The 27,409-nt window shown below is 52.5% G+C and overlaps 1 pseudogene; it reads right to left on the bottom strand.

Moving 5' to 3' along the window:
* Positions 1-1,669: 1,669 nt before the first annotated feature.
* LOC117283746 lies at positions 1,670-12,907 on the bottom strand (annotated as a pseudogene).
* Between the last annotated feature and the right edge of the window lie 14,502 nt (positions 12,908-27,409).

Raw genomic sequence — 27,409 nt, 5'->3', positions numbered from 1 at the left:
CTGAGGTGCAGCCCGCATGCGCGGCAGCAGGAGGAGCAGGCGTGGGCGGCGTGGCCGGAAGCGCGAGGCAGGAGAGAGGAAGTGGGTGGATACGACGTCAGGGAGCAGAGCGGGCACTGTAGACCAAGACCCGAGTACAGGCTGGGATTTGGGTTTAATTTTTTTTCATTCATATAGCAAACATTGTATTTTATACTGTATTCAGCAAACTTTTATCAAATGTTCTTTAATTTCATAGACAATATGAAACGTGTTATATAAAAGCACACAATAGTTCTGCAGTACAATTTCAAAGTGTATACAAATTTGAGTACAGACGTTAAACAGTGGTATACTGACATCATTTCAAACTTTAGGTAAACTGCATATAAAACATACAATTTAAATATTAGCTAATTTGAAAACTTTACTTCCCATATATAAAAGTGATACTTTGAGATACAACATCTTTTTTACTAAACAAACTATGTAAACATTTAAAATAATCATTAAAAACTCAACATTAAAATTTGTAAAGAATAGCTATGAAACTGTATTTGCAGTCACTTTTTTTTTATAAAGGTACCATTCACTACATTACAAAATAGTTTCTAACATAAAGTTACCTTAATAACTATACTATTTTAGAACCTGATAAACTTTATATTAATTTGATTATAAAGTCCTTTTGGAAAACCTTTGGAGTGCAATCTTGAGAAGATTTTTAAACATTTTAAGGGCCTGTAAACATTTCACTCTATTAAAGCACAACAGAATAAGTAATGGACATTTAATTGCATATAGAATATAGAATCAAAAAACCAATTTATTGTGCTTTTGTTTAAAAATTACCCTTATCAGACTAAGCTAAAACCAAACTATTTAAAAGTATCAAAACTTTTAAACAGTTCTCTTTTCATTGTGATAATAAAAAAATGTTACAAAACAGCCACACTCATTTTTTTTTTTTTTTTTTTTTTTTTTTTAGGGGATTGAACTCGGGTCCTTGCATTTGCAAGGCAGGCGTGGGAACCACTGAGCTAAATCCCCGGCCTCAACACACCCCGTTTTTGTACCTTAAATTCCTTTTAGGTCAAGACCTTAAAAATAGTTAATTCAGTCTCAAAATATCATCTCAAGTCCAACAGACTCTTAAAAACCCATTTAAAAGATCTGACATTAAAATCGGTATACATAATCAGAACACATAATTTATATATTTCATAATGCATCAGGTTTTCTTTTAATCTGTAATTTAGAATTTATTGGTAAAAACAGAACACACACAAACACACACACACACACACACACTCCTGAAAAAGGTAAATTTGGGGAAACAAATACAAACCTATAGGGGAAACTGATTTATTTTTAAAAGTTCTATTTACTGAATTTGGATGGAGGCCTTCTCTGCCATTTATGGACTGATGACTAATTAGAATGTTTCAACTGCTGAAAGTTCATTTCTTGCTTCTTAGGTTTAATTTTTACAAAGCTTCCAGTTGTGCCGGTAGCTCACTTGACGTCACTTTCCATTGTATCCTCTGTCACCAAATCTCTCGGATAAGACATTTATCTTTGAGTTGCAAAAGCCTATTAGCTTCATTTTTGACTTTTTAATTTATAAAACTCCCCTACCCCCCAAAAAAAATCCACCTAACTTTTTAGAGAAGTCCACAAAACTATTCTTTTAAAAGAATCGAATACTTTTATGAGAGGAAAGATCCTTCAAAGTTTTAAACTCTTCTATAAGAGTTTTATCTTGGTTTTCCAGGCATTTCACCTATTGTTTCTTCTTTCTGTGACATTCTCGAGTAGCTTCTGTATTTCTCGCCGGCCTATTTCTCTCTTCCGCTGGGGGTCATCTCTCAGTCGTCTGAGACGTAAGTGTTACCGGAGACGTCAGCACGGTCCGATGTTTGCATATCTTCCGATGCAGTTTGTACAACCACCTGGCTGCTGTCCGTATCTGCTGTCCCTTCGAGGTCTGTGCACACTGGAGACTTGTACCTTGCCGGGTTTGGCCTCAGTTGGTCCTGGTTGATGTCTGAAGTCCCCCTGGGCTGGCCAACCGCAAGGCCCCACCCGGGGCGATGGCAGTGTACCCTCCGCTGCTAGTCTGATAGGTGGGAGTCGGAGCAGACAGGCCTGACAGCAGGCACTCCGGCGTTCTCTCTGCTCCCTCTCTGCTCCGCTATCTTCAGAAGGCAGGTCTTCCCAACTGTTTCTGTAAGTGGGGCGGCGCGCTAGGGTCTCGCGAGCTTTCTGTGAGGAGGCTCCGCTGTCAGATGAGCCCAGAGACTCTCCACGCTCTGATCAGGACAATGCCTGCTGAGCGATGTGAGGAGTCTGAGCCCCCTGAACTGTTGAAGCAGGTTGAGGCGAAGTATCTGAAGAGGCTTTTCCGTGATCGACTGTGGCTGCCGCCCCGCCCCACCGTTCTCCTGGGTGGGAACTTCGCCAGCCGCAGGATCCAAATTCACTACCGACTTCTCCACCCCCTCGCCCCCCTCGCCTGTTTCCGCGGGGTTTCCCGTGGGGCTGGGAACATCGAGTGTCACTTGACGGCCAACTGTTCCAGGCCACCGTTGCGCCGCAGTCTGGGCCCCCGCTGGCGGCAGGGTCTACACCAGGCCGGGGGCAGGCGAGGGGCAACACTGCCCGCCAGGCCGCGTATTTTGACAGAAGCCCTTTCCGTGTTTAGTTTTCACTTTTGCAATGCTGGGACGGCACCCAGGACCTCACACACACTAGGCACGCAGTGGCCCCGGAGAGCTTGGAATGGGGCACAAGAGGCAGGGAGACAGCTGGCAGGTCCTTGCCAGGGAGGGACAGGTCGCTGCTGGGATGCTGTCATCATTGAGGAGCAGAGGACAGGGGAGGGGTTTGGAAGGAGAACCCCCCGTCCTGCTGAGGACTGGCTGAGTGTGAAACGCCCAGCAGGTGGGCAACCTGCCTCCCCGGGGGATCCTGGGTACTGGAGCCCAGGGCTCGGGGTCAGAGCTGCCGTCCTGGACAGGTTCCCCCAGGGAAGACTGGAGGCCGAGCAGAGAAAGCGCTAGAGGGGCCAGGAGGAACTCGGTGACAAGTTGGACGGGAAGGGAAACCAGCGATGTATCAGTAGTAGGAGGGAACTGTAGCTTCTGTGGATCAGAACCTGATTGTTCCAAGAGGGCGGGAAATCAGTGTTTCACAGCATCACACCCACCTCACTGGGACGATGGAGCGGTCATGAATTGTTTCCTTTTTAGATTCATTTTTAAAAAGGAGAATCTTGGGGTCCGGTGTGGTGGCTGGTGCCTTGAAATCCCAACACTTGAGAGGCTAGGGCAGGAGGATCGGTACAAATTCGAGGGCCAGCTCGGGATCATAGTGACACCCTGTCTCAAAAAAAATCTAAGTAAATAAATAAAAATAGAAACGTTGTCTTTCAGATAGCAAATAATCTAGGTTGGGTGTCTAGAAAGAATGACTATTCCACTAGGACCACCCGCAAGTGTGTGTGTGTGTGTGTGTGTGTGTGTGTGCGCGTGCGCACGCGCGCATGTGTCTGCGAGTGCGCATGCGTGCTGTCTTCGGCTCCATAGTCGGCTGCAAATCTTCCTGACAATCTGCTGGGCGTCAGGGATTTTTATCTCTTGATGGGTGCCCCGTTTTTCTTCCTGATAATGTCTCTTCGTCCATAGTCGGCTGCAAATCTTCCTGACAATCTGCTGGGCGTCAGGGATTTTTATCTCTTGATGGGTGCCCCGTTTTTCTTCCTGATAACCTCTTGCTAATGAAGCACCGGGCATGGGAGCTCCGTGTACACACGGTGAGTCATCAGAAACAGATTGCAGGCGGGGAGCCCCTTGCAGTGGGGCCAGCTCTGGAGGTGCGCAGTCAGCTTGCCCCACAACGTGCGGGAGCCGACCTGTCGTTCGTTCCGGGGCCGCCCCCACACCCGTCCAGCTGCGGGAAGCCTGGGGTGAAGAACCTGTGGAGATCCTGCAGGCCTCGCCTGCCCCTCCCTCCCTCCTCAAGGCCCTGAGCTCCCTGGCTCCGCAGCCTGCACGGCGAGCCATGTCCGTGTCCCTCCGCTCGCCTGCTGTCCCTGGGCACAGATTGACCCGTGCGGCTGCCACCTTGTCTCAGGCCCAGAACCACAGGTCTTTTTGGGTTGCCGGTCCTGTACCCGGCACTGCTGTCTTCTGAGCACAGGCCTGCGGGCTCCTGGCTCTGGCCCGCTCTAGAAGCTGAGGTGTCCGTCCCCACGTGTGGCTGTCCCGCGGGTAGTCCTGGGGCGGCACAGGGGGTGTGCAGCTGTGGTCTCTCTCCTCGTCCCCTCCTCCTCATCCCTCCCTTCCTTTCTTCTTTCATTCCTTTTTTTTTCTCTTATGACAATGCTGTGGACTGAACCCAGGGACTTCACACTGAGCTACATCCCCAGTCCTTTCATTTTAAAAAATTCTAGTCAGGGTCTCACTGAACTGTTGAATTGCCCTGGCTAGGCTCAAACTTGGGGTCCTCCTGCCTCAGCCTCCCACAGGCTGGAATTATAAGTGTGCACCACCATGGCCAGCTTCTTCCTCTTATAAGGCTACCAAGATTCAATCGTGGGGCTGTAGCCTATGACTGACTATCTAATCCCAATTGCCTCCTGGAGGCCCCAGTTCTTAACACTCTCTCAGTGAGGATTAAACTCCAGCATGAGTTTCAGAGGGAGGAAATCATATTCAGATCATGGGCCGGAGGCTGGTTTCAGACTCATCAAGCAGCTCAGGCTGGCCTCCAACTCCCAGTCTTCCTGCCTCAGCCTCCTGAGTGCTGGGATTGCAGGTATGCACCACTACACATCTAGCTTCTAAATTTTATCTTTAAATACATTTCTGTTTTCCTACATATTTATTTAAGCAGAGAATTTTGTTTTTACATAAACAGAAATGTGGGTCCATTAAATGTAAGTGCCAACCAAATCACAAAAAACCCAACTGAAACACCCAAACCAAAATTGTGCTATTGAATTCTTGTTGTATTCTTGTTTACCAGAGGCTGTAAGCTTTTCTTTTTTAAAAATGGAGATTATCGAGTATTAGAGTCATTAAAGATATACTAGTGCCAAACTGAGATGTTTTCTTTAATACACTCTGAAGTAGTCAAAGGAAAGTCCCTTCCAGCCAGCAGTGTGACTGTCCTAGAAGCCACTGAATTGTACACTTTATCTTCTTCCCTCCTTCCCTCCCTCCCTTCCTTTCTCCCCCTCCGACCTTTCTTTCTTTCTCATTATGTCTCACTCTGTAGTTCAGGCTGGCATTGAACTCATTGTGTAGCCCAGACTGACCTTGAACTCACAGTGATTCTCCTGCCTCAGCCTCCTGAGGGCTGGGATTACAGGCCTGTGCCACATCCAGCACAAACTGTACATTTTAATATAAGAAATGGTCCATTTTATGTAATATGAATTCTACCTCAATTAAAAAGGTCAAAATAATTTTGATTCAGTGTTATTTAAAACTAAATTATTGTACTGTTAAAACTTTTCCCCTCCTTTTGGCAAACTTATACCACTAAAGATAATGATGCTAGCTGGATGGGGGTGCACGCCTGTAATCCCAGCACTTGGGAGGCTGAGGCAGGAGGATTGCCTCAAGTTCAAGGGCAGCCCTGGCAGCATAGTGAGTGACTATGTGTGTTGACACTTGTCTTAAAAAAAAGAAAAGAAGAAAGATGCAATGCTCTACAAGGCTGAGCCCCATTGCATTTCTGTCTTAGAGGGGCCTTGCTGACAGAGGAACACAAGTGCGGCATTCAAATATGTTTTTTCTCCCAAGCAGTCCTGCGTTGGGGACGTCACGGTGGGGGGGGCGCTTTAAGAGGTGGGCAGACTCGTCACTGGGGGCGGGTTTGTCCAGGAAGGGATCTGGGCCCCACTTTTCTGGTTACCCATCTACCAAGGCCCCGATGTATTCTCCTCATCTGCCAAGGTGCGCTCGCCAGAGCTTGCACTGTTTGGCTTGGACTTTCAGCTTCCAATGCTGTGAACTAAAAAAAATCTCTTTTCTTTATAAAGTTAGCTTACTTCAGGCATTTTGTTACAATAATGGAAAGTAGACTACTACACTAGCTCAGTTGTCTAAATTACCTTTCTTTTGAGACAGGGTCATGCTATATAGATCAGGGTATATAATTCACTATGTGGCCCATGCTGGCCTTGAACTGCAGTGATCCACCTGCCTCAGCCTCCTGAGTTCTGGGATCACAGGCATCCACCACCGTGCTTGGCCTAAATTACTTTGAAACTAAGCCGACTGCTTCACCTGACTTTCCTGAATGATATAAAATAGGGTACACAGGCCACAGCAGTGCTTCTGTAAAGCCCGTTTTTCTCTTTTCCACTTCTAAGTTGTTTATATTTGGATTTGAGCAATTTACTTCTCAGAACTTAAGTTTCTTTGTCATTAAAATAACCATGCTAAATTCCCATGGTTATTACCTGGTGGCGGTGCGGTGAGAATTACAGAAAAAGTCATGGAGGAGGCAGCAGAGTCCTTGTATGAAATAAATGTTAGTCCCCTCCCTCTACACTCTCGGTCTGCCTCACACGGGTGAAGAATGTCAGGGAGGTGGATTCGTATCGACGGTTTATGAGTGATTTGCTGTTGATAAGATGGTGATTTGCGAGGAACCCTTCCAGTCCAGAGGTGGAGTCATGTGGAGATTGTGCAAAAATGTCATCGTTTAACCAAGAGGGAGAAAGGACGAAGGAGGAGGAAGAGGAGGAGGAAGAGCAGATGACTCCCCTGGGCTCCGTTTCCGGGTCACGGCTGGCTGAGGTTACAGCTCACTCTGGGCACCGGGAACGGCCTGTGTCCCCTCGGGTTTCTGTGACTTGTCCTCTAGTACAGTCCCCCATCCTGGGATTTGGCCAACCCGGTTTAATTAATTAATCTTCAAGTGAAACCAGGCGCATTAGGGACATTCTGGGATTTCCTTAGGAAACATCATCACTTCTGGTTCACTTCCATCTTGCTGGTTTTGGTCATCATTATTTGTATTGTTGCGTTTGGCTACAGTCCTGGAAATACAATTTACTTTATGCTAAAATCACGTCTGAGGAGAATCTGTGACTCTGCTATGGAGTGATTTATGGCGCCCACTCCCTTGCATTGTGTGCTCGATTTTGCAAACTGGAAGTGATGAATTCTCTCCAGCGTCAAACTCTCGAGTGGGAGGTAGGGCACTTTCGGACTGCAGCTCATCTTTAAAAGGGCTTCAGAGCAGGAGTCCTGAGAAATGCAGTGAAGTTCGCCTCTGCCAAAGGAGAGCTTGTTGTGCTTTGTTTTTGCTTTTAAAGTGCTGCGATGAAAATGAAGGCGTACTCTCAGCGGTGGACTCCTCTGGATCTGAAAGGTGGGACGGTGTCACTCTGCTGACCTGAGACGCGGCTTGGGAAGCCATGGGGACCCCTGTCACAATGCCCTTCACAGCTCAGGAAGGGGTCACTCTTGAGGGGTCTAACACAGTCGCTCCTGAGGGGGCGCTGTCTGCTCCCAGTCTATTAGGGCTGATCAAGAGACACGGTGTGTGCTTAAATTAAAAAAAGAAAAAGAAACAAAAATTATTCACATTGCCGTGAATCCCCCTCAAAATCCTGTTTCCTCAAACACATGCGCCCCATGTTCCTTGCCACTTTCTGAAGCCGTCTGGAGTCCGCTTTCCTGAGTGTCCTTAGTTGCCCCATGTGGCTGCCTTGATGTCCTGAACTGATTCAAAACGCTTCTCTTCTGTGGTCATTTTGACTCTGGGGAAGAGCCGGAAATCACAAGATGCCACATCAGGGGACAGGGTGGTGAGAACACCGTCGTGTCTTTCCGAGCCTGCCCTTCTGTTGCACGGCACTGGGCAGCATCATTCACCGTGTTTTTGGAGGTATCTTGTAAAGACACAAGAGAGGACTCCAGAGCTGCTTCAGAAAGTGGCCAGCGAAGGGATAAGTGTGTTCAGTGGGAGGGGAAGCGTCTGAGCGGGATTAGAGCAACGTGTTTTTTACTGTAATAAACATTTTAAAAAAGAATAAGAATTCATTTTTTTGGTTTTGTTTTCGGTACTGGGAATTGAACTCAGGGCCTCACACTTGCCAGGCAGGTGCTGTGCTGCTGAGCGACATCCCTGGCCCCTCACCGTATGTTGTTTTTTGTTGTTGTTGTTGCGGACCCGGGGATTGAACTCAGGACCTTGAACTTGCCAGGCAGGCGGTAGTGCCACCGAGCCAAAACTCCGGCCCCTCATGGTATGTTTTGATCACATCATGTAGGGGAGTACAATTCTCTAGAGTGAGAACCTCCGATGTGAGGCCATTAGAGAGCTGCAGCGGTGTCTGCAGTGGATAAAGTCCTCTGGGGCACCTCGAGAGGAGGAACTTGCTCCCTCCCGTTCCTTGGACACAGCGACTCATTTTATCTGCTGTGCTTATTTGTATGCAGCCTTCACAGGCCCCGCTGAGGTTTGCAGACACCTGTGTCTAGGGCTGGTTTCCACACCCTCCTCGACGCACCGTCACCCCTCAGCCCGTGTTCGGCAGGGTGGCCCTCAGTTAGTGAGTTTGTCACCAGTTGCTTGGGCTCACCATTGGGCGGGACTCTGGATGACGTGGACTGCAGGAGGCCATGCAGACTTTTTGCGATCGCTTCTGAAGTGGCCTCTATTAGGGTCCAGTTGTAAGCGCTGGCAGGTGCCGAGCAGCCCTTGCCTCAGAGACTCAAGCTTTGCCACCTGTGGGCTCCTCGTCCACGGCTCAGAAACAGCTGCTCAGGGTCAGCCCTGGGTCACAGCCTCTCCTCCTGGGGTGCAAGGGCACATTTTGTTAGACAAACACTGCTTGCTTTCTTTAAACGCAGACAGCCCGCTTGGGGTACTAAAGTGAAGCCCAGCACTTCTGCGACTAAGCACAGGTGAACACCCCAAAGTGTCCCCCATGGGACCGTCCCTGCGAGGAGGCGGATGCCACACACAGCAGCACCTAGGACCTAACCCCCACTCTTGACGGGGTCCCCACATCCGGGTAGTTCCCTCCCGCCAGCCTAGGCCCCTTTCACCCCAAGTCTGGGGCAGCCCTTCCTCCTCCTGAGCAGGTACCCTGGAGAAGTGGAGCTTATTTGTCCTGGGTGCACCCTGTCTTCCTTATCTGTCCTTGTGTGGTTTCTGCTAACTTTCTCTTCATCCTCAGGCACTTTCCGAACCAGTCCCTCTCCCCTCCTCTCCTGGAGAAGACACTTTGGCAGAGGCTCTGATGAACACATTTGCACCGAGCTGTAAATGGCTGATAAAAGCAGCTCCATCTCTCGGGAGCATTTGCTTTTGGAGCAGGGATATAAATTTCTAAGGCGGAATTTCAGATCAGCAGCCAGGTGGAGGAGGGAGGTGGAGCATCTTTCCAGGGCCCCCTAGGCCTGTGCCCTGGGACCGCAGGCCCTGAGGAGGCCCAGGCTGTGGCGTGGAAGGGGCTGGGCCAGGCTTGAGCCTCTGGCCTTGCTCCATGGCCAGAGCTGGAAATCCTGGGGCCCTGTCTGAAAATCTTGAGCAAGAATCCTGCTTATCCCAGAGGAATGTTTGGAAGCACTGTGAAAATCACATTTGCGGTCAGCGTTTCATGATCTTCCTGTTTTCTTCAGCTGATTTGATAGACACCTCTTCGTTTGAAGAACTCCGGAACGCGCCCTCCTGGGACGCCCGGGAAACTGCAGCGTTCCCGAGTACAGGTCTGTTCCGCTGACAGAAACCTGTCAGCCTCGTCACCCCTCAGCTTGTCTAAAGCAGAAGTGCTGGCGATAGCCGAGCGCTGACCTCCCCTAGACCAGAAACGGTTCCAGAGGAACGGATTCCTCCTGCTCCCAGCACATCCCTGCCCAGTGAGCTCACGGCTGAGGGCGGCCCTGCCTGGGTAGGGGCTGCAGCTGCCTGCTCCAAGCCTGCTAGCTCCCCAAACAAACTTGTCCTGTTCAGAACAGAAAAAGCTCCAGACAACCAAAGGCAGAGTTTATGTTAACTTTTTCTCCCTAAAAATCAAAGCTGTCAAAGTCAGGCTTGGCGTGGTGGTGCATGCCTGTAATCCATCCCAGCACTTGGGAGGCTGAGGCAGGAGAATCACTGAGAGTTCAAGGCCAGTCTGGGGTACACAGTGAGTTGAAGACCAGCCTGAACTACGTGATGAGACCCTGTCAAAAAACCAAAAAATAAAAAATAAAGAACAGGTTAGACTCCTAGTGTGGAGAGTTGTGTCTTTTCCTGCTTGTGTGATCACACTCAGCTCCTTGAGGGCCATGGATGAATTGTACTTATTTCTGTCCTTTTCCAAGGCTGTACGTATTGAGTCTTCCCCCCCAAAAATCAGGAGGTGGAAAATGAATAAAGATGCTCGCTTGTAATCCCATGCCAAGAAGTTAAAATCCTTCCTTCCCTGGCTGTTTGTCTCTGGCACTCTGCACTTCCGGTACGGTTGTAGTGCTGCCGTCTGCAGGGCAGTGTGGATGGGTTGCAGCGAGGTTATGAATGCAAGAAGCCGGTCATGGGCCACATGTGACGCGGTTCTCCTCATCCCCGACCTGGCGTCTGCCGGGACAGGAGCCCTGCGGACACCGCGATCCGTGGGTGCTCGGCCTGTTCCGTTGCACACACAGCATTTGCATGTGACGTGTGCGCCCCTCGGCCAACTGTAGATCGATCTGCATGGATGGCCCTGACTCAGAGTCAGGGGATAGCGCCTAGGGAGGCTGTTGATGTGCAGGGGAGGCATCAGTCCTTACCAGGGTATTTTCTATTTGAAGCCAGTTGGATGAGTCCACGAGGAACTCAAAGATAAAGAAGGCCAACTGTCTATGAGTGTCCAGAATAGACAAATTGAAAGAGACAGGAAGTACAGGAGAGTTGTTGCCTAGGACTGAGGGCTGAGTCCTAAAAGGTATGAGGCTTCTGTACTGATAAGATGTTTTAAAATTGTCATATGGTGACCATCGTGCAACTCCGTAAATATATACAGCAAGTCAAATACTTTGAATATTATGGACTGCGTGTGAATCCGTTTTATAGTACTGTAGCAGAATACCCGAGGCTGGGTCCTTTATAAAGAAGAGAGATTTATTTGGCCCATGATTCTGGTGGCTGTGTCACAACATGGCTGAGAATCAGAAAGGGAACAGGCCATATGTGGAGGGATGTGTGGATGAGAAGGAAGAGATGGGAGAGGCCAGGCCTGTTCCTCTACAACATGCTGTTCTAGAAGGAACTGAGCCACTCTGCTTCTGGGAGTTATCATTAATCTATTCACCCCGCCTCCTAAAGGTTCTAACAGCCTCCACTCTGCCACACCAAGGACCAAGCATCCATGTCCAAATCACAGCATCAGTGGATCTGTTAAAAATGAACAAACTACTGCCAGGCGTGGTGGTGTACAACCACGATCTCAGCACTCATGAGGCTGAGGCAGGTCAAGGTTAGCCTGGGCTACATACTGAGTTCAAGGCCAGCCTGAGCTGCATAGTGAGACTCTCTCAAAAACTAAAATGAAGCAAAATAAAATTATGATCTTGGGTAAAATGGAGAGGAAAAGAGAGGCTCTGACCTGACCTCCACCAGTGTATAGTATGAAATCCATTAAGCTTTGTCCCCAGAGCCTGGCATCGAGCTCTTAAAAACCTTGGGGGTTTTCAAGTGATTAGTGCATCTTGTGTGTTCTAACTGAGTCCCTTTGCTCACAGGAGCTGAGGCAACTTACAGCGGGGCCCAGAGATCGTCCCAACTTTGGGGCACTCACGTCTGAGAGGTCAGAGGGTTGGAACTCAGCCCCACAGGGACTCTCTGGGAAGGGATTGGGCCTGGATGCAGAAGATCTGAAGAGAGCTGGGTTGCAGGACAGGTGGAAGGGCCCTGAGAGGGCTCCACCCTGTTGTGCTTATCTCCTTTGTCATGCCCTGTATGAGAAAGTGGTAAATGTGATCCTTCTCTGAGTCCACACCACTCCAGAAGGAATCATATCACAGGGGTGGATGTGGGGGCCCCAGTTACAGAAGCAGGGGTCTGGGTAGAGGCATCAAAGTGTGTGGAAGTATAGGGAACCTGGTGTTCCCGGGAAGCTGGGCCCACACCCCACACCTGGTCACGGGAGGCTCTGTGCTGCATCTGGGCGTAGGAGGTGCTGGTGGCCGAGGTGTACGTGTGTGCGCGTGGGGAGAGGCAGTGGGCGGTTTGCACACCTGTGTCTACACATCCGTGGAAAAGAGGCTGCGCAGAGCCAGGCTCCCACAGATATGGGAGGACAGGGTGACATCGTAGGAATGAGAGCCAGGGTGAAATGGGAGATGGTACTGTGGGGGATAAAAAGGAAACTGAGGCGGGTAGGGGAGAAATAACAAAGTCAAGGAACTTGTGGTGGACGCTCTCAAGGTGACCCCCACGGCCACTAGTCGGATTCCCTCCCCTCTCCTGCGGAAGGCCCCTGGCTGGCACCTACCCGTGGACCACAGCCCAGGGAGGCAATGCCATTCCCGAGACTAGGTCTTTACGCAGCTCTGTGCCGGCGGCCACACTGTGATGAGCGTCCCTTGGGACGGCCACAGAGCCTGCCACCCGGAGGGGCTCTCCAGCCAACAGCCAGTAAGAAGCCAGAGGCCTTCCTGCTTATGGACTGCAGGAACCAAAATCTGCCAACAGCCATGTGAGCTGGGAAGAGGCCACCAGAAGGACCCAGAAGGACCGCGACCCAGCTGTCACCTCGACGCTGAGCAGGGTGTCCAGGTCGGCTGTGCCTGGACCCCGAGTCCACAGACATCAGGAGATGACAAACGCGCTATTTCACATCCCCGAACCTGTGATCGCTCCCAGATAGTGGCAGAAAACAGATACCGGCTGTGGCTACCACAGTGACAGTGGCAGTCACGGTGCACGGAGGGTTCATGCGCGGGCACTGGGCTGCTCCTCCGCAGTGCTGCTTCCGGATCGCACAGATGTTCTGGCTGGGAATTCAGGCCGCCGGGGCCGTGTCTCCTCACAGCGGCTTTGTGGGTCATTGAGGGCCGTTTCCTTTCCAGGCACACGCTTGTGTGCTGTGAGGCCGAGAGTGTCCTCGGTGAGTTGATGCCACGGGCGTACGGAAGCTCTGGGGGCAGCGCCCGGGACTGCGCCTGCTCTATGATCTGCAGGTTGTGCTCCTACCCGAAGGTCCTCACCTGTAACACGGGGGCGCTGACCCCTTCCAGGCAGGGGTTCTGTGAGGGTTAAATGTGCCCCACTGCTGTGGCCAGGGTGTGCCAGGTACCATCGGGGCGAAGCTGTGCCTTCTGGGGGAGGCCAGCGTCAGACGGGCTGCCGGGGTGTCCTTGTCGCAGGGCTGTCTGTGAGGCAGGAAGAGGCGCCCAGCATGTGGTCATCATGCCATGGTTGCTGTCATGGGTGATGCTGGCAGCTGGGTTCTTTATTGCACTCCCTTTGCAGATGCAAAATTTAGGCCCGGAGAGGGCAGCCCGCCTTGTGCTAAACAGCCGCACCCCTCGGAGACAGACCTGCCTGGTCCCAAAAGCAAAAACAGACAGCAGCAGCGGAAGACAAGAGGGTAGAGAAAGCACAGGGCAGAGTTCGCCTGTCCTGAGGTACTTTTGACATCGCTTGTCTCTTCTGAAAGTAACGTGGTTTTCACAACAGAACAGAGATGCTGGGTTAGAAGTGCGAGTTTCTGGAGCAGAGGGATACAGGGACACCAAGCGAGGCTTTGGGGCCGGGAGACGAGACAGACGGATTACAAAACCGCGTCTGGCCCATCTCAGCCTGGCCCGAGCTGGTCTCTTTCTCCAGCCGAAGGCAGGCAGGCAGGGTGACAGGCTGCCTTGGCCTGGTGTTTTGGAGTCCGAAGGCCTCCCCGACAGTGTTTCCTGCCACCCAGTGTCATCCCAGAGGCTGCCACACGAATGCAGTTTTGTTTGTGCAACAGAGTTATGGTCCCGGAGCTGACTGAGCGGCCTGTTTCTGTAGTACGGGGCGGACGTGGTTGGCACCCTGGGTCAGGGTGGTGGAAACAGTCGCCGCCTCCAGACCAGAGGACGGGCTGTAGCCCTGAGAGGTGTTTCAACAGACTGCTCAGGGCGCGGACCTTGAAGCCTGCAGCCTGGGGCCGCCACTGCCCAGGGTGTGACCTCGGGGAAGTTACTGCGTCCGTCCCAGTGTCTCCATCTGGAAAGCTGATATAAGCACAGTGCGCTCACCAGCATGGTTACCAGGCTGCGGGGGCAGCAGCGCGTGTGTAAGGATGCACCACACAGCTGATGTGCGCGTGTCCACCTGCGCACGCACGCATGTGCATTTACACGCTCCTGCACGTATGTAACACGGCGCCTGCGTAAAGCCTTGCGCAGTGAGCAGTAGCTGCAGTCAGGGCTTCCTCTGGAAAAGGAGACGGAGATGGACCTCACTTCACCCTCACAGCTGCCCCGCAGCGGCCCTCGTCCTGTCTTGTAGGAGAGTAACCTGTGGCCTGGAGGTCAGCTGACAGCCACAGGTCACGAGCCGGTGGAGCCTGGGCTGAAATGCGGCTCGGTCTGACTTCAAAGCCAGGTATCTGCCACGATAAGGCAGAGATAAGCTGTGTCCTCTCTCCAGAGAGGGAGGCAAAGGAGACCAACGCACAGTCAGCCAAAGCACCCTAACTCGCCTACCAGGAGACTCCCTGCAGTGCTATGCGGCTGGAAATACCTGCTCGGGGGACCATAAAGTAGGGACCGTGATACCTAGTCCAGCGGCAGCGGAAGTGGGCATTTCACACCCTAGGAGAGGCAGGAGGGCCTGCTGGGGTGGGGAGAGCTGCTGTCTAAATGAGCATTTCGGCTTTTATCGGCAACAGTGCGCTGTTACCTTGGAGAGCAGAGAAACTCTGATTGGGTCGTGACGGGAGAGGAGCGTCTGAGGCTGTCACCCTGCCCTTAGCTGCCCAGAGGGTGCTGTGAGGTTTGACTCAATCCCGGGACAGATTGGGGCTGAGGGATCAAAGGTAAGCAGTGTGAAGTCCCCCGCCCAGGACAGCGTGTGGAGAATGATGGTCTGGGAGCCAGAGGAACAGGAAGCCCTGGAGGCTCATGCTGGCGGGGAGCTGTCCCCGGGGATGGGAGGACCGCAGAAATGGCGCATGGCCACTCAAGGGGACGGACGTGTGCTCTAGATGGCCGGTGTGGAGGGAGAAGAGAGAGACTCGGGCTGGCGGCAGAGTGTAGGTGACAGGGTCACCGGGGTGGGGCTGGGAAGGGGAAGGGCCTCGTGCTTTTGTTTCCGGACTGTGGGCTGTAGCTCTGGAAGGAGGCTCCGTCTTCGTCTCTGTGTCCAGCGGGGTCAGGACTGCTTCCTGCTTCCTGGCTTGGCTTGACGGGACAGAGAGGAGGAAAGGACGGTGCGGTGATGCGGTGGGGAGGGGAGGGCAGGCGGCAGGGGGAAGGGGGAGGTGGGGCGGCGGGGAGGAGAGGCGAGGAAGGAGGGGCCGGGGCTCTGCAGTGGGGCCCCTCCCAGGTCAGAGGGTCAGGAGGGAAAGTGGAGGGGAAGGGGACCCCGAGGGGAGCTCTGCAACCTCTGCGGGCAGCCAGATCCGTGGTGAAACAGGAAACACGAGGAGTGCTGGGAGAAGAGAGGAAATACTGAGTTTGGGGTGCACGGGGTGCGGGGCTCGCTGATTCTACTCCCCATGGTGGGGGCTGGGTTTGCTGACCGTGAGCCGGTGGAGAGACGGAAGCGGGCATCCAGGAGGGAGCTGGGGAGCACCGAGTTGGGGGCCCCTAGCGAGGGACTGTGGCCTGAGCCCAGGAAGCCAGGAGGAGTGGACGGAGGGTGTGAGATTGGGACCGAGAGGGAGAACGGAAGTGACAGGGTGGAGAGACCCACACAGAGGGCGGGTAGGCCGTGCCAGACGCCACCAGGAGCCCACAGGAAAGGCCAGAGATTGGGCATGGTCATCTCATTAGGACCTCAGTGAACCAGCACGGAACACAGCTCGGCTTAGGACTGGGATGTGCACAGGGGCCTGTGGTCAGGACCCAAGCCGGCAGTCGGTGCTCTCAAAGAGAGGGTCCAAGTTGGAGTCCAGTCATAACAGCACGGCGTAATTTTACAACGTCCTGTCCCCAAATACTGGAACCTGGGAAGAGATTTTGCTTTGGTACAGCCATTCCTGGCAGCCACATGACGGCTTGTCATGCCGTATGGATGAAGGGGCTGCTGAGAGGATGGAGGGACTTGGGGACAGAGGAGAAGAAAGGTCTCAGAGCGAGGGACAAGGGCGGGTTTGCTCCCCGCAGTGAAGTCCTAATGCGGAGACGCTGGCTTGGAAAGCCCATGACTAAGGCCTTGGTTCTGCCTTGGAGGTCAGTGGGAGCCATGGTAGGTTTCGGAGAAACAGTGACCGACACAGCATGGTACGTGCAGAGACAGGGCATAAGGTGCAGAGGTCAGAAATGACCCGTAACTTCCTTGCCCGCTTAGTCAAGCACAGCCTGAAATGGACTGGGCTGCTCTGGTCCTGGAAAGTCCAGAAAGTGCCTTGGTGTGGGTGGCTGACACCATAGTCCATTACATATGCAAAAATAGTCACTGTGCCGGAGAAATTAGAGGTTAGCTGAAGGCCAGCAGAAGACTTGCTCTCTCCGCTTGCAGATTTTGACACAGCAGATTGTACACATTCAGTGTCTCCCACCACAGCCTCTGCACATCTGCCAGGTCTCATTTTATAATTTTTTTTTAACCTCAAGGCGGTCACCCCTAAGAGCCCGAGGTCCCACGTGGGGTCCCTGTACCTGTCAGCCTCCTGCACTCTGCCTGTGTCCCCGTCCCCAGGGCCCCTGGGAGTGGTTGTGCCCCAGGAGGATGCCTGGCGCAGACCGTGCTTTGGATTTCTTGGCAGAAACACACTGGTAGGGGAGGTTACGGTCGCATCCTGCGTGTAATACAGCTCAACCATCTTAAATATTCCAGACAGGAAAAGTTTTTTGTCAAAGCCTCTGACAGTTTAAACTTTAAGGCTTCAACAAAACTTTTAAACTTTTAAACTTTGAACTCGTTTGAACCTGTCGTGATTTATGAATTATTAAATGTACCACTGCAAACCATGGGCTTTCTCTTTAACCCGCAAAGCTTTCTGCTTAAAAGCCACTGAGAACAGTGGGGGAGCAGGCGGAGGAGAGGGCTGGGGTGTCAGGAGAGGGCTGGGGTGCCTCAGCCCTCCTCCTCCAGGAAAAGCCAAATCTGGGAGCCTGAATCAGGATTCCCAGGGTGGAAAAAAGAGGCAAGAACGTTACATTTTACTAAGAGCCAGGGATTGGTTATCCATGTAGACCTAAGTAACAGTTGAGGTAATATATACGTGTGTGTATGGATACGCTATATGTTGATGACAAAATATACATAATATAAAATCTACCATCTTAGCCATTTTAAATGAACAGTTTATTGGTATAAGGTGCATACATATTGTTTTATGATTCTCATTATTCACTTCTAGAAGCTCTCTGTTTGTTTGTTTGTCTGAGACAGGGTCTCACTAGGCAGTTCAGGCTGGCCTTGAGCTCATTATGTAGCCTAGGTTGGCCTGGAACACAGTGATCCTCCTGCCTCTGCCTCCCCAGTGCTGGGATTACAGATGTGCACCACCACGCCTGGAGGCTCTGGAGTTTTTCAGGTCCTCAAATAGAAATTCTGGCTCATTCAACACTAGCTCCCTATTCCTTTCTCCAGCCTGTGGCTGTCAGGATTCTTTTGTCTGCATGAATTTGATCATTTCATGCCCTCATGGAAATGAGATCATATGTATTTTAGTGTGCGTGCACACAGATGGACGTAGGCACACATGCAGATATTGTCTGAGTCCATTTAGAGGCAGCAAGTATTAGGCAAGGAAAACTCTGAAGTTGTCTATGTACTTAAGAGAAAATTGAAAAAAAATAGTTAAAATATATACTGTATTTATATAGGTGCGTGTGATTGAGTCATCGAGCGCGCCTGACTTGGAGAGTTTATTGCTCTGTTAGTGGCTCTCAAGGACTTTGTAACCAGCTCTCAGGAAACCCCTTCACCGCACAGCGTGGAGTGTAAACTCCCATAAATCTCAGTAGCTGCCGGACGGCGGCCACCCAGCAGCCTCTGCGGCCCCCCACCTGGCCCAGGGCTCGGCCTGCTGGGGCTGAGGCCTGGGCACCTGGAGCCCAGCCCAGAGCCGGGGGCTGGGAGCAGGGTCCACCGCGAGGCTGAGGGGAGCTGTGTCCCCCGGGGAAGTGGGGCTGCTGCTCCCCTGGGCACAGGGCCCCGAGGGAGAGGCTGCTGCCTCACACCCCCAAGGGTCCACCAAGGGTCGCCTGCCCCTTCTTGACCCCTGGGTCCGGCCTGTCCTGTGCCCTGGGTAGGGGAGGGCAAGCAGACATGACGGAAGTTGCTTAAGTTAATGCTGGATCTGCGTGGCTCTCGCATCCTGGGTGAAGGCACACTTTTAGCGGCTGAATTTCTGGGACCGGTGCCACATCTGCCGGGACTTTGGCAATAGCCCGAAAGGCAGGAGAAGAACTGGCTTGGGGGTGGGGTTCTGGCCCTTTCTGCCACACCGGGGACCAGGACCCGGCCACCACGGCTGGAGCTGACGGGCAGCAAGTGGACGATGCCAAGTCTTCGTAAAACATGGGTGCAGAGCTGGTGCGTGCCTCTTGCTTGGGCTGGGGCTGGGCAGGGTGGTTGGGGAGGGGTCAGAATGGTCCTGTCCCCTCCTGAGGGGACATTTCCAGGTCTGAGAGCTCTTGTCGCACAGTGGATCTGTCCAGAGACCTCGGTGCTGAGTCCAGCGCCCTCCCAGCCTTAGCGGATGTCCTCAAGAAGCGCCTGCCAGTTTGTTGCTTACCTCTGTCCCGAGAGCAGGCTACCCCGGGGATCCGGGAGCGACTTGAGCAGCCGGAACACGGGGTGCGGAGTGTGGCTGTGGCTCGGTGTGCCTGTGGGTGACCGCAGCGGCTTTGGCACTGAGATGAGGATGAGGGCAAACAGTCCTGAGGCCAGCGAGCCGGAAGGTTCGAGGGAGGAAGCCAGAGTCCCTGTGCGGCCACCACCGCTTCACACGCACACAAGAAGCATCCCCTCCATCTGCACCTATCTCTCGTCCTCCGGGAATTCCGCAGCCAGACCACCTGCGGGTGAGTTCGGCTGGGCCACTTGCTCCCTCGGTGACCGCAGGCGACCGTCTGACACACGCGGTGACTTAATACCTCAACCGTAAAAGCGGACAGTAACAGTGCTGGACCCACCGTGCCGTTCTGAAGATTGGCTGAAGCAAAACGTGTTTCTCTCTTAGAACAGTGCCTGGTGCATGGTCAGTGCCGTGAGACGACAGACGGAGGGGCAGACGGACAGACAGACAGAGGATAATCGCCATCAGATCAGGCGCAGATCAGGAAGCTGAAACACGGAGACAAGGTTCCGAAGTTTTTGAGAGGGTTCCCAGGGGATCGGGGGGTCACAGTGTGACCCTTGGTCTCTTTGACAGTTTTACTTGTGGTCACCAGCTGGGCGAGATTTCTCTCGGAATAGAATCCTTTCTCCAAGGTGATGGGCATGGCGACGGTGACAGAGTAGCCGCTGACAACAGCCTGTGAGCTAGGTCCTGTGACCTCTGTGGGCTTGGTTGCCTGGTGTCCCTCCTCAAAGTGTGGCCCATGTGGAAACAGCATCTTTGCAGACATGGTCACTGGAAGTCACGAGGGATTCAGGTGTCCTTGTACAAAGGCCACGAGCAGACCGGGGGGCACAGGGAGGCCAGGCGAGGGCGGAGACAGACAGAGATACCCGGAAACCAAGGTCTTCAGACCCCTGGTCTTCGGAACGTGAGAAGCTGGATTTCTGCTTTTTGATGTCATCGGCCTTGTAGCACTTGGTCTCCGCACCTTGAGGGACAAATACACCCGGCTCACGGTGCAGAGATGGAGGCCGGAGGACTTGGCCCGAGGTCAGCTGCTTGGTGGCAGCAGACCTGGGACCTGAGTGCAGGTCTGTGGAGTCCCGACCTGTGTCCTGCCCCGCCTGTGTGTGCCGAGGTTGTCACCCTGTGCCCCTGCCCAGTCCCAGGGCACTCATTTCAGAGTAACAAATATTCCAGCCCCAGGCAAATTACTGACTCTTGGTCTTTCTAGTGCACTGCGTCAGATTAGTGGCCTCTTGGCTCACAACAGGTCCCCTCTCTGGTTCCTGCATGGCTTCACTAGTTGGACGTTTCCTGTATAAGAAGCCCACATCATGAAGCCCAGTCAGCCGGCCAACCCTAGGCCCAGGACACTGACAGTACCTCCCCAGCCCCTTCCCCTTTGTCCTGGTGTATAATCACCTTCTGGAATTTTGTTTTCATGATTTCTTTTTATCTTTTTGAGATGGGGTCTCATTGCACAGTTCAGGCTGGCCTTGAACTTACTATGTAGCCCAGGCTGACCTCGAATTTGTGCAGATGCTCCTGCCTCAGCCTCCTAAATTCTGGGATTATAGGTATGCACCACCACTCCTGGCTTGTTTTTTCTTTTTCTTTTTGCCTTTAAATAAAAAAATTAATAGTACATATTTATAGTACATAATGATTGTATTCCTGTGTGGAATTGGTACATGTACATAACATGTTTTACTTCTTTTTCCACATCTTGGTCTCTTTCCATATCTTCCCCTCCTCTTCCTCCATCTCTTGGTTTCCTTCCCTACTGTGAAAGATCTATCTCCCTGTTTCCTATTGTCTGTCTTTTATTTTCTCTTTAATTTATTTTATTTGGGGTTTCTCATGCAGACGAAACCATGCAACATTTAAGCTCATGTGTCTGATTTCTTTCGCTTAACATTACGTCTCAAGGTTTCTATTTTCCTACAACATCTCCCTGTTTCCTATTGTCTGTCTTTTATTTTCTCTTTAATTTATTTTATTTGGGTTTCTCATGCAGACGAAACCATGCAACCTTTAAGCTCATGTGTCTGATTTCTTTCGCTTAACATTACGTCTCAAGGTTTCTATTTTCCTACAAATGACTTAAGTTTATCCGTCTCTATGGCAGAGTAGCACGCCACTGTGCATAAATGCAATACTTTATCTATTCCTCTGATGATGGGCATATAAGTCAGTCCCGAGATTTAGCATTCCTGAGCTGTGTGCTGCCATCATGGGTGTGCATGGATCACCGTAATAGGTGGACTTGAGCTCTTTTGGGAGGATACCGACAAGGGGAACAGCTGGGTCAAATGGAATTTCTAATTTTACCTTTTGAGGCATCTCCAGGTTGATGTTTACACTTGCATTCCCGCCGGCAGTGTAGAAGAGCTCCTGTGTCCCCCAGCCCCACCGGCATTTGTGTGACTTGATGATGGCATTCTTTCTGGAGTGAGGTGCTGCCTCGGTGTTGTTTGAATTTGCCTTTCTTGAATGGCCAGTGGCGTTGAGCTTTTCTTCACGTATTCATCGGCCACCCGAGCTCCTTCTGAGAAGAGTCTGTCCATTTCACTTGCCCAGTTTTTGACTGGGTCTTTCATGTTGGGGCCTAATTTTTCTGATGTATTCTAGATGTTAGCCCTCTGTCTGCGCAATAGCTGGCACAGTTTCCCTCCTGTAGGTCGCCTCTCACCCTGCTGTTGTCTTTCTGTGTGAGCTGTGCGTCTGTCTGAATGCACATGAGGGCCCCGTGGTCTGGTGCCCTGGCCGTTTCTTCCGCAGGAACTTACACTCTTCTCCCTGTTCAGTGCTCGCGGCCACGCTGGACCTCACCGAGTCGCGGTCTCTGACGCCATCTGGGATGTCCTGCCATCGCGCCTGGCCTCCTCCCGGCTTAACTTTCCCTCTTACCCATCAACGCCGGCTGATGCAACACATTGTGCTCGAGGTCACCGGCTGACCCTGTCGCAAGAGCGGACGATCTCCTGTTTCATGCTCACTCTAGCCCCAGTGCCAGGCATGCAGCAGGTGTCCAGTGCATCGATGTGTTTCTTCTTCTAGTGAACCGGCGTCCCCTGTGGCTCCTCCACGCCAGGCCACAAGCTAGGACACGAGGCTAAGGAGCATCCTGGCTTCATTCTTCAGGAAAATGCTGAGACACACTTGTGAGCCCAGCGGTGTGGCCTGGTGTGGAGGGCGTGCTACCAGACTGATGGCGGTAAAGAAGGAGAAGAGAGGCAGCAGGGAGCAGAGGCTGGGAGCCAGAGGGTAAGCGTCACTTTGCAACAGGAGGGAACAGCAGGGCGGGCATAGAGGTGCTGGAGAGCACTGCGTACTCTTGAGGGAACTTAGCACACATCCCTTCACGCTCGCCACTTTCCGAAGCAGTTCTGTGAGTCCTCTTTCGTGAGTGTCTTTAGATGTTTCATCGTAGGGGGCTCGGTGTGCTGAATGGATTCAAAACATTTACCTTTCCCAACTTTAGGGAAGGCCGGAAGTCACAGAGTGCCAGATCTGGGGAATAAGGTGGAGGAGGGTTTGTGCTGTCATGCGTTTATTCAACAGAAAATTTGTAAATGTAAACTGCTTCAGAAAGTGGCAAGGAAGTTGGGATAAGTATGCTTCAAATCGGGGTGTATTTTGAGGGAGATTAATGGTAATGAGTCTCAACCTCACAGTGATCCTCCTGCCTCAGCCTCCCGAGTGCTGGGATTACAGGCGTGAGACACCACACCCGGCAACATTTTTATTCTGGATCTTAGCCAAGACTGAGAAGCAACATAATAAAATTTTTAAAAGTTTAAACATTCTCTGTATTATTATTATTTTTTAATCACATCATGTGTGTAAATGGTGATTGCATTGTATTGTGTTTAGAATAGTGACCAAGAAAAGAGTCTGTTCTTACAAAGTACAGATGCAGTCTGTCCTGAATGTTTCGGACCTGGAATTGGTCGGCTGTAAGAATGACTGGGCTGACTGGGCCGCTTCATTTTTATTAGGAAACCTCTCAGGGACACCGTGGTTGGAACGTGCATCTGAGAGTCACACCCTGAGATTCGGATTTGTCACCACTTGGAGCAGACCCAGGCAGCCCGGGGCGTCCCCCACACACCCAGGGTTGCCCACACTTCTTTCATCGGTGGGATCTGTGACTCATGAGCTGCCTTCTCGGGGATGGAGCCAGGACGATGGGGAGTGGTTGCTTCGCTCCTGAGGTGAGACAGGCAAGAGCCACGGCCAACTTTCACGCAGCTCACTCTGGAGTTCTGGTTTCTAACGGGAGAGGGGACTGTGACGTTTCCTGGGGTGCTGGGCACTCTGGGCTGATGTCTCCTCGCTCTTGCTCCTCTTTCCTGCCCACCAGCTGGGGACCCCTGGGGTCACAGAGAGGACGGCCAGCACCAGGACCTGCATGCAGGATGCCAGCCCTCAGCCCGTGACCCAGGCAGTCGCTCAGTAGCTCCCTGAGCTCCTGGAGGGAACCCAGCAAAGGCTCGATCCTGGGGCATCTTTACACGCACAGGGGCTTTACCCCCAGGCCTTCTGCATGCCAGTGCTAATTTTGGAGCTGTCAAGCAGCTCTCATGACCCGCTGAGCACTACGCCTGGTGCTGAGGGTGCTGAGGTGGCAGGGGCCAGGTCAGCCCAAAGCTCACGCGTTCTTAGGGACACGGTTCTGGTAGCTTTCCTCATCGGGGGGTGACACTGGGCTGTGCCTGCCAGGTCTGTCCCAGGCGGGGGTCTTCAGGGGGCCGGGAATGGAGGAGCTGGGGAGGGGGGGGCTTTGCTCCACGGTGTCACTTTTGTGGGAAGGAGAAAGCAGGGGAAGTGCGCCCCCCCGGTGATTCAGAGAGGACCCTCTGTGTAAGACTTTCCCTCCTGGTCGCTCACGGTCTTCCCGGTGAGTAAACAGCGAGGAGGAAGCTGGAGCGGAAGGCAGCTTCCTAAGTAATCCCAGTCAGAGTTTTCCGCAGCCAGGGACGAGCCCGGAGCCAGGCCACTTCAAACGCGGGGCCGTCGCCTGTCAGCCGCAGGCTCTCTCTAGGTGGGAGTGAAAATATCGTGTGGAAGGAGGAGGCAGAATTGTTGGAACGAGAAGGTGGTGACCGTGCTAAGCCAAGGAGACAGAGAGTAGGGCTGGTCTTCCAGCAGGGAGACTTGTTTGGAGAGCAGGGGAACCTAGAGGGTAAAAGGGTCCTAAGAGGCAAGAGAAGTCTTCTGGCGTGGAGATCAAAGCCCCTGGATTTGGAAGGTTGTCACGATCCATTTTTAAGGGGCGGCCACCCTCCAAATGGCTGCGTGGAAACCGGCGAGTGTGACTGCAAAGGGCTTGGGTGGAAAGAACGGAAACCTGTGGAAATAAAGGCAGCTTGGGTTATTTTCCCTGGGAGACTAGTAACAAGTGGGGCAAGGTTTGCAGCCAACGGGACGTGAGGATCGCAGGAAACGAGTCCCCAGGGCTTCCAAACGGGGCCTTGCAGTGTTGTACTTTGGACATGGCTATGCGATTTGGAAGGCTAATTCTTCCTCAGTACCAGCCCTGTCCATGTAGCTTTCACAGATCAAAGGACGGAGGATGGGGCTTCATGCCAGAAAAGTAGCCCATAAAATGCTTTATTAAGCACAGAGAAATAAGCGTTGGCAAGAACCCACTCTTACACACACAGGAAAAGTGATCAAGGTAGAGAAGCCAGTAAAATCCCTTAGAAGCCAGAACTGGGTGCATTTTTCAAACAAGGTGAAGTGAGGGACCAGCCACCGTGTGGACGACCACAATCCAATGACATTTCCAGCAACGAGGCACTGTGACACCGGCCAATTCCTCGGGGGAAGTTGGTAGTCGTTTGGGCTTTCTGGACCTCTGATGGCTCCGGAATGCTGATTCCCTTGCCTCTCTCCTCTGTCACGGACTGGGGACTGTTTAAAGCATCTTCTTCCTGACCAGTAAGGGCTGGATCTGGGGTCGTCACCAGTTCGGGGTCCAAGGGATTTAAAGATCTCATTGCAGCTGGTGAGCCTGAGGTGGGTTTCAGTGACAGCTGTGCCTGCTGCCAGCAGAGCAGGGACCCTGGGAGCAGCCAGGGAACGAAGGCATCAATGTGCATGATGGGAATGTAGGAAACCAGAGCAGGGCCCGAGGTCTTTGGCATAGTCACAGACTCTTCAAGGTCTGTACCTGCCACCTCCAGCCTCATGTGCCACTGTGCCACCCTCTTGTAAACGATGACTGTAGTTCCCCACTCAGACTCGGGAGGCCTCACTGTCCCCACCAACCAGTTGCCACATCCCTGTGCAGCTTTGTCCCCTGCCTGGCAGGTCTGACAGCGGGGAGGTGTCTCCCCAATTAGGTTGCACAAGGATGGTAGCTTCCATTTGCTAGCTGACTGTGTTAGCTACTTTTCTCCTTGCTGGGAAGAATACCTGACACCCCATCTTAAAGGTAGGAAGGTTTATTTTAGCTCCCAGTTTGTAGAGGTTTCAGCCAAAGGCAGCTGGCTCCAAGGCAGAGGGGCATCGCTGAGGAGAAACAGCCTATGGCAGGCTGAAGGCAGCAAAGCAGTGAAGTAGCAAGCAGCAAGTGACGAGTGTCAATAGCAGCTTCTTTTTGTCCACTTATATTCTATCTAGGTTACCCACCCTTAGGTAGTAGTCACACCCAGAACTATGCCAAATCAATCAGTGGACTGATTTAGTAACACACCCTTAATCTGAGCCTCACTCTCTAGATCCAGCCAGCTCTGAAAAAGTTCCACCTATGGCTGCATGAGGTTTTGTGTGGGGGCCGTCTAGACACAGCCATAACACTGACCTGCTCTGTTATGTCCGAGGCTTGAGTGTGTTCATGAAACCAGGGGCTGTGTTGGTGACATCCTCTTTGCCAGGTACTAATGGTGACCCCTGGTCATCAGCCAGCTAGGAATGACAGCCCTCAGACCATCAACCCTTCAAGACCTGAAATCTGCCAGTGACCGAGTTGCCTGGAAAGGGATCTCCCGAGCCCACAGGGGAGCCCCAGCACTGGCCAGCATCCTGATGGCCACCTTGTGGGAGACCTGGATAGGGAAATTGTGCTGAGTTGAGCTGATGGCTGCTCCTCAGGCACGGGGTGGGGCCATGAACCCGTGTTGTCTGGGCCAAGACATTTGTGGGCAACCTGCCAGGCAGCAACAGGCCCAGAGTACAAACTTTCTGGGATTTCATGGGCACTTGGCTTTGCTATGGCCTTCCTGATACCCTGCAAAGCCCTTTCTTCCGCTTCTTCCTGCCAGCCTGGCCTTCCCTGTTTACCACGGAGCTCAAATGTGCCCCCTTCAGGAGGCTGCGAACCTTCCCCTGGTCCTGCATTCCTTGTGACCTCCCTTGCCCTGGCCCAACTGCATCTTACAGAGAGCTGCTGTAACGTTTCGACCTCTTTTCTTTCAATGTCCAAAGACATCGAAGAAGGACACTCAGCCCCAAGTCTTGGAAGGGAAAACTGTCTTACTGTAGCTCCACCCTCTTGGCATCACATGAAACCAGCTTGCATGCACGTGCATGCGTGTATTTTGAGTGCTGGTGATCACACCCAGGCCTCACTCACACTAGGCACGGAGCTCCACCCTAGCCTCATTTCCTAATTACAGAAGAGACCGTTGTGTAGCTCGTTCACAGCCGATCCCGTGAGTGTCACTCCCGGCTCCCTGCTTTTCGATCCCATTGCCCCGGGCTTGGTTCCAGGTCTGCTATCACGCATGCGCCGTGAGCCGCGCCGCCTCTAGCAGCGTCTGCGCCTGTGGTGGCGCTGATGTAACCTGAGCAACGCGTTAGGAGGCGGGGAAGAGACAGGGGTGTGAAGGAATGAGCGGAGGCACCAAGAGAAAGACGGGCTCCCTCTGGGGTGTCCTGGGGCGGGAGGTAGGAGCCAGGCTTCCGCAAATTCTGGCGGGCCTCTACTCCAAGGGCTAGGAGGGGACAGAGGAGGGCCCGGGCCAGGCCAGGGACGAGGACACGAGGGCAGAAGGACCGCTTGCCCCGAGGGGCGGGAGCAGGAAGGTAGGAGGAGCAGAAGCAGGGTTCACGCCCAGCCCTGTGTCAGTGCAGCTGTGCGTTTGGACCTCCGCGCAGCACCTCGGGCTGCCCTCACACCTTTAAAGCATCCCAGACTCTCGCTTCTCCACTCTGTGCCGTTTTCTATGCTGCCACCTGTTTGCTACCGACTCATGTGCCAGTCTGTGTGTCCAGCAGAGCAGGAGCTGGTACTCACGGAAGGTGTGCTGCAGGATACCCAGCCATCTCAGGTGGGCACAGATCCCCAGGAGGCAGCGTCTATGTCAGAGGGGCATCTGCCTTCCTGTGTCCGCATAGCACTCTTCACAATGGCCAAGAAGCGGGGTCAACTTGTGTCCATCGGCGAAGAATAAGAAAAAATGTTGTACCTGTACATCGTGGAACACTATTCAGCCCAGAACAAGAACTTCCTATTGTGCAAAACTGCATGAATCAACCCAGAGGACT

Source organism: Fukomys damarensis, unplaced genomic scaffold (assembly GCF_012274545.1).
Source record: "Fukomys damarensis isolate Sample0158 unplaced genomic scaffold, DMR_v1.0_HiC HiC_scaffold_30, whole genome shotgun sequence".
Taxonomy (NCBI): Eukaryota; Metazoa; Chordata; class Mammalia; order Rodentia; family Bathyergidae; genus Fukomys; species Fukomys damarensis.
The sequence above is the reverse complement of the archived record's forward strand: the minus strand, read 5'-3'. Positions and strand labels throughout refer to the sequence as shown.